Source organism: Oncorhynchus mykiss, chromosome 13 (genome assembly GCF_057628025.1).
Source record: "Oncorhynchus mykiss isolate SJ-2025 chromosome 13, ASM5762802v1, whole genome shotgun sequence".
Taxonomy (NCBI): domain Eukaryota; kingdom Metazoa; phylum Chordata; class Actinopteri; order Salmoniformes; family Salmonidae; genus Oncorhynchus; species Oncorhynchus mykiss.
Window position 1 is genome coordinate 8,848,995 of NC_143034.1, and position 8,230 is coordinate 8,857,224.

Consider the following 8,230-nt stretch of genomic DNA (forward strand, 5'->3'; position numbering starts at 1 on the left):
TCGGTCAGGTTGGATGGGGAGCATCGCTGCACAGCTATTTTCAGGTCTCTCCAGAGATATTTGATCGGGTTCAAGTCCTATCTCAGGCTGAGCCACTCAAGGACATTGACTTGTCCCGAAGCCATTCCTGTGTTGTCTTGGCTGTGTGCTTAGGGTTGTTATCCTGTTGGAAGGTGAACCTTCGTCCCAGTCTGAGGTCCTGAGTGCTCTGGAGCAGGTTTTCATCAAGGATCTCTCTGTATTATGCTCGGTTCATCTTTTCCTCGAGCCTGACTAGTCTCACAGTCCCTGCCGCTGAAAAACAACCCCAAAGCATGATGCTGCCACCACCATGCTTCACTGTAGGGATGGTGCTAGGTTTCCTCCAGGTGTGACACTTGGCATTCAGGCCAAAGAGTTCAATCTTAGTTTCATCAGACCAGAGAATCTTGTTTTTAGTTTTTAGGAGCCTTATGGAAAACTCCAAGCAGGCTTTCATGTGTATTTTACTGAGGAGTGCCTTCTGTCTGGCCACTCTACCATAAAGGCATGTTAGGTTCTCCCATCTCCACAGAGGAACTCTAGTACTCTATCAGAGTGACCATCGGGTTCTTGGTCAACTCCCCGATTGCTCAGTTTGGCCAGGCAACCAGCACTAGAAGGAGTCTTGGTGGTTCCAAACTTCTATTTAAGAATGATGGAAGCAACTGGTCTTGGGGACCTTGAATGCTGCAGATGTTTTTGGTACCCTTCCCCAGATCTGTGCCTCGACACAATCGTGTCTCTGAGCTCTACAGACAATTTCTTCAACCTCATGGCTTGGTTTTTGCTCTGACATGCACTGTCAACTGTGGGACCTTATATAGACAGGCGTGTGCCTTTCCAAATCATGTCAAATCAATTGACTTTACAACAGGTGGACTCCAATCAAGTTGCATAACCATCTCAAGGATGAGCAATGGAAACAGGATGCATCTGAGCTCAATTGCGAGTCTCTTAGCAAAGAGTCTGAATACTTATGTAAATAAGATATTTCTGTTTTATTTTTATTTGCAAAAATGTCTAAAAACATGTTTTTGCTTTGTCATTGTGGGGTATTGTTTGTAGATTGCTGAGGAAGATTTTTTATTTAATCCATGTAACGCTCCGGGTGTCGTGGGTGTGGAGTCATACGCAGGAAACAGAGAGTTCAATACTGTGCTGTTTAATGCACTCACCAAACACTGGGTTGTCAAAAACAAATGCCCCAAACACGGGGGACGAAAACAGTACAGCAGAATACACGCGCAGGAACAAACACGTTCGTCTACTTCATACACGAAGGTTACAATAATTAATCCCGCACAAAGAAACAGGCGGGCCGGATGTCTAATAAAGCCCAACTAATTATTAACTAACAGGTGCTAACAATAAACATACAAGGAGGGGGAGGAAAGAAACTCAGTGGCCGGCGACGACGACCGCCGAGCGCCACCCGAACGGGTGTTACAGTTTCAGTATGATATGTTAGATAAAGGAATAAAGACAGACACCAATGTCAGGTTCAATAGCCTTGTTTGTGCAGTGTACAAATCCCTACAACTGGAGTCCCGGGGAACAGTCCGGCTAGTCAATTACCTATCAACTAGACTCCGTAACACCACCCTCGGTCGGACTCGTGACAATCCATTTTAAAATAAGACTGTAACTTAACAAAATGTGGAAAAGGTCAAGGGGTCTGAATGCTTTCCGAAAGCACTGTATATCATACTGAAACACTCCTTAGTATTGTTCAGCAGATCAACAACCAAAAACACTCCCCAACCCTCCTACCCCATTAAACTGTATCTATATCATGCTGAACCCCCCCCCCCCCCCCCCCTTAGTATTGTTCAGCAGATCAACAACCATTTCAAATGTAACATCTGTTACCCCCCAAAATCTATTTTGCCGTCTCCACAGTAACTTTCAATCTGGCATTTCTTCTTTCCACAACCTCGAATATAATATGTAAATATAAATAACACGTCAACTTTCATGTACCTTAATAATAACAAACTCGTATATAATATGTAAATATGAATAAAATGTGAAATCACAAAGCTGTTTAGACACAGAGAAAATACAGCACCTTTGCCAAGCCGTGATTGGTGGTGATACACTGTAAGAGCATTTCATTCCCAAACCACTGCAGAGGAAGAGCTGTAAAGGATCTGGCCACGGTTCAAGTGTGTGCAGACAGACGGAGTATAATGAAGAACGGTGTGTAGAAGGACGACAGTGTGGTAATTGTGGTGGGGATCACGATCCTGAGTTCCTGGAGTGTCCTGTAAGGGTGAAGGCGATTAAGGTGTCAAAAGTTAGAGCGGCCAATCGAATCTCCCGTGCAGAGGCAAATTAACATAATATGTAAAACAAGTGATGCTTGTGAAGGTGTGGTGGACTCACCTCAGCCTGTAGTAAATGTTTACTGCCAGTCAAAAGATACCCTGTGTGTTAAAAAGGTGGATTTTGTGACGTTCATTTCCACAGTTATAAACTGTACAGCTCAAATCTCATAGAAACTGGACATTATTGTGGTGTTCATTTCCACAGTTATACAGTGCCTTGCGAAAGTATTCGGCCCCCTTGAACTTTGCGACCTTTTGCCACATTTCAGGCTTCAAACATAAAGATTTAAAACTGTATTTTTTTGTGAAGAATCAACAACAAGTGGGACACAATCATGAAGTGGAACGACATTTATTGGATATTTCAAACTTTTTTAACAAATCAAAAACGGAAAAATTGGGCGTGCAAAATTATTCAGCCCCTTTACTTTCAGTGCAGCAAACTCTCTCCAGAAGTTCAGTGAGGATCTCTGAATGATCCAATGTTGACCTAAATGACTAATGATGATAAATACAATCCACCTGTGTGTAATCAAGTCTCCGTATAAATGCACCTGCACTGTGATAGTCTCAGAGGTCCGTTAAAAGCGCAGAGAGCATCATGAAGAACAAGGAACACACCAGGCAGGTCCGAGATACTGTTGTGAAGAAGTTTAAAGCCGGATTTGGATACAAAAATATTTCCCAAGCTTTAAACATCCCAAGGAGCACTGTGCAAGCGATAATATTGAAATGGAAGGAGTATCAGACCACTGCAAATCTACCAAGACCTGGCCATCCCTCTAAACTTTCAGCTCATACAAGGAGAAGACTGATCAGAGATGCAGATCATGGTTTGGGCCTGCATTTCTTCAGCAGGGACAGGGAAGATGGTTAAAATTGATGGGAAGATGGATGGAGCCAAATACAGGACCATTCTGGAAGAAAACCTGATGGAGTCTGCAAAAGACCTGAGACTGGGACGGAGATTTGTCTTCCAACATGACAATGATCCAAAACATAAAGCAAAATCTACAATGGAATGGTTCAAAAATAAACATATCCAGGTGTTAGAATGGCCAAGTCAAAGTCCAGACCTGAATCCAATCGAGAATCTGTGGAAAGAACTGAAAACTGCTGTTCAAAAATGCTCTCCATCCAACCTCACTGAGCTCGAGCTGTTTTGCAAGGAGGAATGGGAAAAAAATTCAGTCTCTCGATGTGCAAAACTGATAGAGACATACCCCAAGCGACTTACAGCTGTAATCGCAGCAAAAGGTGGCGCTACAAAGTATTAACTTAAGGGGGCTGAATAATTTTGCACGCCCAATTTTTCAGTTTTTGATTTGTTAAAAAAGTTTGAAATATCCAATAAATGTCGTTCCACTTCATGATTGTGTCCCACTTGTTGTTGATTCTTCACAAAAAAAATACAGTTTTATATGTTTATGTTTGAAGGCTGAAATGTGGCAAAAGAACGCAAAGTTCAAGGGGGGCGAATACTTTCGCAAGGCACTGTAAACTGTACGGCTCAAATCTCAAAGAAACTGGACATTATTGTGGTGTTCATTTCCACAGTTATAAACTGTGTGGCTCAAGTCTCAAAGAAACTGGACATTATTGTGGTGTTCATTTCCACAGTTATAAACTGTGTGCATCAAGTCTCAAAGAAACTGGACATTATTGTGGTGTTCATTTCCACAGTTATAAACTGTGTGGCTCAAGTCTCAAAGAAACTGGACATTATTGTGGTGTTCATTTCCACAGTTATAAACTGTGTAGCTCAAGTCTCAAAGAAACTGGACATTATTGTGGTGTTCATTTCCACAGTTATAAACTGTGTGGCTCAAGTCTCAAAGAAACTGGACATTATTGTGGTGTTCATTTCCACAGTTATAAACTGTGTGGCTCAAGTCTCAAAGAAACTGGACATTATTGTGGTGTTCATTTCCACAGTTATAAACTGTGTGGCTCAAGTCTCAAAGAAACTGGACATTATTGTGGTGTTCATTTCCACAGTTATAAACTGTGTGCATCAAGTCTCAAAGAAACTGGACATTATTGTGGTGTTCATTTCCACAGTTATAAACTGTGTGGCTCAAGTCTCAAAGAAGCTGGACATTATTGTGGTGTTCATTTCCACAGTTATAAACTGTGTGGCTCAAGTCTCAAAGAAACTGGACATTATTGTGGTGTTCATTTCCACAGTTATAAACTGTGTGGCTCAAGTCTCAAAGAAACTGGACATTATTGTGGTGTTCATTTCCACAGTTATAAACTGTGTGGCTCAAGTCTCAAAGAAACTGGACATTATTGTGGTGTTCATTTCCACAGTTATAAACTGTGTGGCTCAAGTCTCAAAGAAACTGGACATTATTGTGGTGTTCATTTCCACAGTTATAAACTGTGTGGCTCAAGTCTCAAAGAAACTGGACATTATTGTGGTGTTCATTTCCACAGTTATAAACTGTGTGGCTCAAGTCTCAAAGAAACTGGACATTATTGTGGTGTTCATTTCCACAGTTATAAACTGTGTGGCTCAAGTCTCAAAGAAACTGGACATTATTGTGGTGTTCATTTCCACAGTTATAAACTGTGTGCATCAAGTCTCAAAGAAACTGGACATTATTGTGGTGTTCATTTCCACAGTTATAAACTGTGTGGCTCAAGTCTCAAAGAAGCTGGACATTATTGTGGTGTTCATTTCCACAGTTATAAACTGTGTGGCTCAAGTCTCAAAGAAACTGGACATTATTGTGGTGTTCATTTCCACAGTTATAAACTGTGTGGCTCAAGTCTCAAAGAAACTGGACATTATTGTGGTGTTCATTTCCACAGTTATAAACTGTGTGGCTCAAGTCTCAAAGAAACTGGACATTATTGTGGTGTTCATTTCCACAGTTATAAACTGTGTGGCTCAAGTCTCAAAGAAACTGGACATTATTGTGGTGTTCATTTCCACAGTTATAAACTGTGTGGCTCAAGTCTCAAAGAAACTGACATTATTGTGGTGTTCATTTCCACAGTTATAAACTGTGTGGCTCAAGTCTCAAAGAAACTGGACATTATTGTGGTGTTCATTTCCACAGTTATAAACTGTGTGGCTCAAGTCTCAAAGAAACTGGACATTATTGTGGTGTTCATTTCCACAGTTATAAACTGTGTGGCTCAAGTCTCAAAGAAACTGGACATTATTGTGGTGTTCATTTCCACAGTTATAAACTGTGTGGCTCAAGTCTCAAAGAAACTGGACATTATTGTGGTGTTCATTTCCACAGTTATAAACTGTGTGGCTCAAGTCTCAAAGAAACTGGACATTATTGTGGTGTTCATTTCCACAGTTATAAACTGTGTGGCTCAAGTCTCAAAGAAACTGGACATTATTGTGGTGTTCATTTCCACAGTTATAAACTGTGTGGCTCAAGTCTCAAAGAAACTGGACATTATTGTGGTGTTCATTTCCACAGTTATAAACTGTGTGGCTCAAGTCTCAAAGAAACTGGACATTATTGTGGTGTTCATTTCCACAGTTATAAACTGTGTGGCTCAAGTCTCAAAGAAACTGGACATTATTGTGGTGTTCATTTCCACAGTTATAAACTGTGTGGCTCAAGTCTCAAAGAAACTGGACATTATTGTGGTGTTCATTTCCACAGTTATAAACTGTGTGGCTCAAGTCTCAAAGAAACTGGACATTATTGTGGTGTTCATTTCCACAGTTATAAACTGTGTGGCTCAAGTCTCAAAGAAACTGGACATTATTGTGGCTGCGGCAGAAAAGTTTCAGGGACTTTTAAGGATTTTACAACGAAAGACTTGCCGGAACACAGCCAACCCCTCCCAGGATCCCTTGGGCCTGATCTTATCTGCTGTTTGACACGGCCCGCCCTCCCAGGATCCCTTGGGCCCGATCTTATCTGCTGTTTGACACGGCCCGCCCTCCCAGGATCCCTTGGGCCCGATCTTATCTGCTGTTTGACACGGCCCGCCCTCCCAGGATCCCATGGGCCTGATCTTATCTGCTGTTTGACACGGCCCGCCCTCCCAGGATCCCATGGGCCTGATCTTATCTGCTGTTTGACACGGCCCGCCCTCCCAGGATCCCATGGGCCTGATCTTATCTGCTGTTTGACACGGCCCGCTCTCCCAGGATCCCTTGGGCCTGATCTTATCTGCTGTTTGACATGGCCCGCCCTCCCAGGATCCCTTGGGCCTGATCTTATCTGCTGTTTGATTCAGTTGTTCTGGGGGGAATCCTGTTTCCCTCCTGCACAGTAGGCGGCGGGATGCACATTATATTGTGAAATTATGCAATTAGACCCAAGGAGGTGTGATATATGGCCAATAAACCACGGCTAAGGGCTGTTCTTAAGCACGACGCAACGCGGAGTGCCTGGAAGCAGACCTTAGCCGGGGTATATTGGCCATATATCACAAACCCCTGAGGTGCCTTATTGCGATTATAAACTGGTTAACAACGTAATTAGAGCAGTAAAACTAAATGGTTTGTCATACCCGTGGTATACGGTCTGATATACCATGGTTTTGAGCCAATCAAAAAGAAAGAAACCCAGACTCAGCGGTTAGCCTACTATTTGAAGTATTTTATTAGGCTAAAAAGGAATGAATCATCTTCAATCTGGGTTACGAAAAGAGAACAGAATGAATCATCTTCACTCTGGGTTACGAAAAGAGAACAGAATGAATCATCTTCACTCTGGGTTATGAAAAGAGAACAGACTGAATCATCTTCACTCTGGGTTACGAAAAGAGAACAGAATGAATCATCTTCACTCTGGGTTACGAAAAGAGAACAGAATGAATCATCTTCACTCTGGGTTATGAAAAGAGAACAGAATGAATCATCTTCACTCTTGGTTATGAAAAGAGAACAGAATGAATCATCTTCACTCTGGGTTACGAAAAGAGAACAGACTGAATCATCTTCACTATGGGTTATGAAAAGAGAACAGAATGAATCATCTTCACTCTGGGTTATGAAAAGAGAACAGAATGAATCATCTTCACTCTGGGTTATGAAAAGAGAACAGAATGAATCATCTTCACTCTGGGTTATGAAAAGAGAACAGAATGAATCATCTTCACTCTGGGTTATAAAAGAGAACAGAATGAATCATCTTCACTCTGGGTTATGAAAAGAGAACAGAATTAATCATCTTCACTATGGGTTATGAAAAGAGAACAGAATGAATCATCTTCACTCTGGGTTATGAAAAGAGAACAGAATGAATCATCTTCACTCTGGGTTACGAAAAGAGAACAGAATGAATCATCTTCACTATGGGTTACGAAAAGAGAACAGAATTAATCATCTTCACTCTGGGTTATGAAAAGAGAACATCATGAATCATCTTCACTATAGGTTATGAAAAGAGAACAGAATGAATCATCTTCACTATGGGTTATGAAAAGAGAACAGAATGAATAATCTTCACTATGGGTTATGAAAAGAGAACAGAATTAATCATCTTCACTATGGGTTATGAAAAGAGAACAGAATGAATTGAATCATCTTCACTGTGGGTTATGAAAAGAGAACAGAATGAATCATCTTCACTATGGGTTACGAAAAGAGAACAGAATGAATCATCTTCACTCTGGGTTATGAAAAGAGAACAGAATGAATCATCTTCACTCTGGGTTACGAAAAGAGAACAGAATGAATCATCTTCACTCTGGGTTACAAAAAGAGAACATCATGAATCATCTTCACTCTGGGTTACGAAAAGAGACCAGAATGAATCAGCTTCACTCTGGGTTATGAAAAGAGAACAGAATGAATCATCTTCACTCTGGGTTACGAAAAGAGAACAGAATGAATCATCTTCACTCTGGGTTATGAAAAGAGAACAGAATGAATCATCTTCACTCTGGGTTACGAA

General features: G+C 41.3%; 1 protein-coding gene across 3 annotated transcripts in view; it reads right to left on the reverse strand.

Annotated features, from left to right (window-relative positions):
• LOC110493374 (uncharacterized) overlaps positions 1 to 8,230 on the reverse strand; it is a 42,736-nt gene that overhangs the window by 24,196 nt on the left and 10,310 nt on the right. The window lies entirely within an intron of this gene.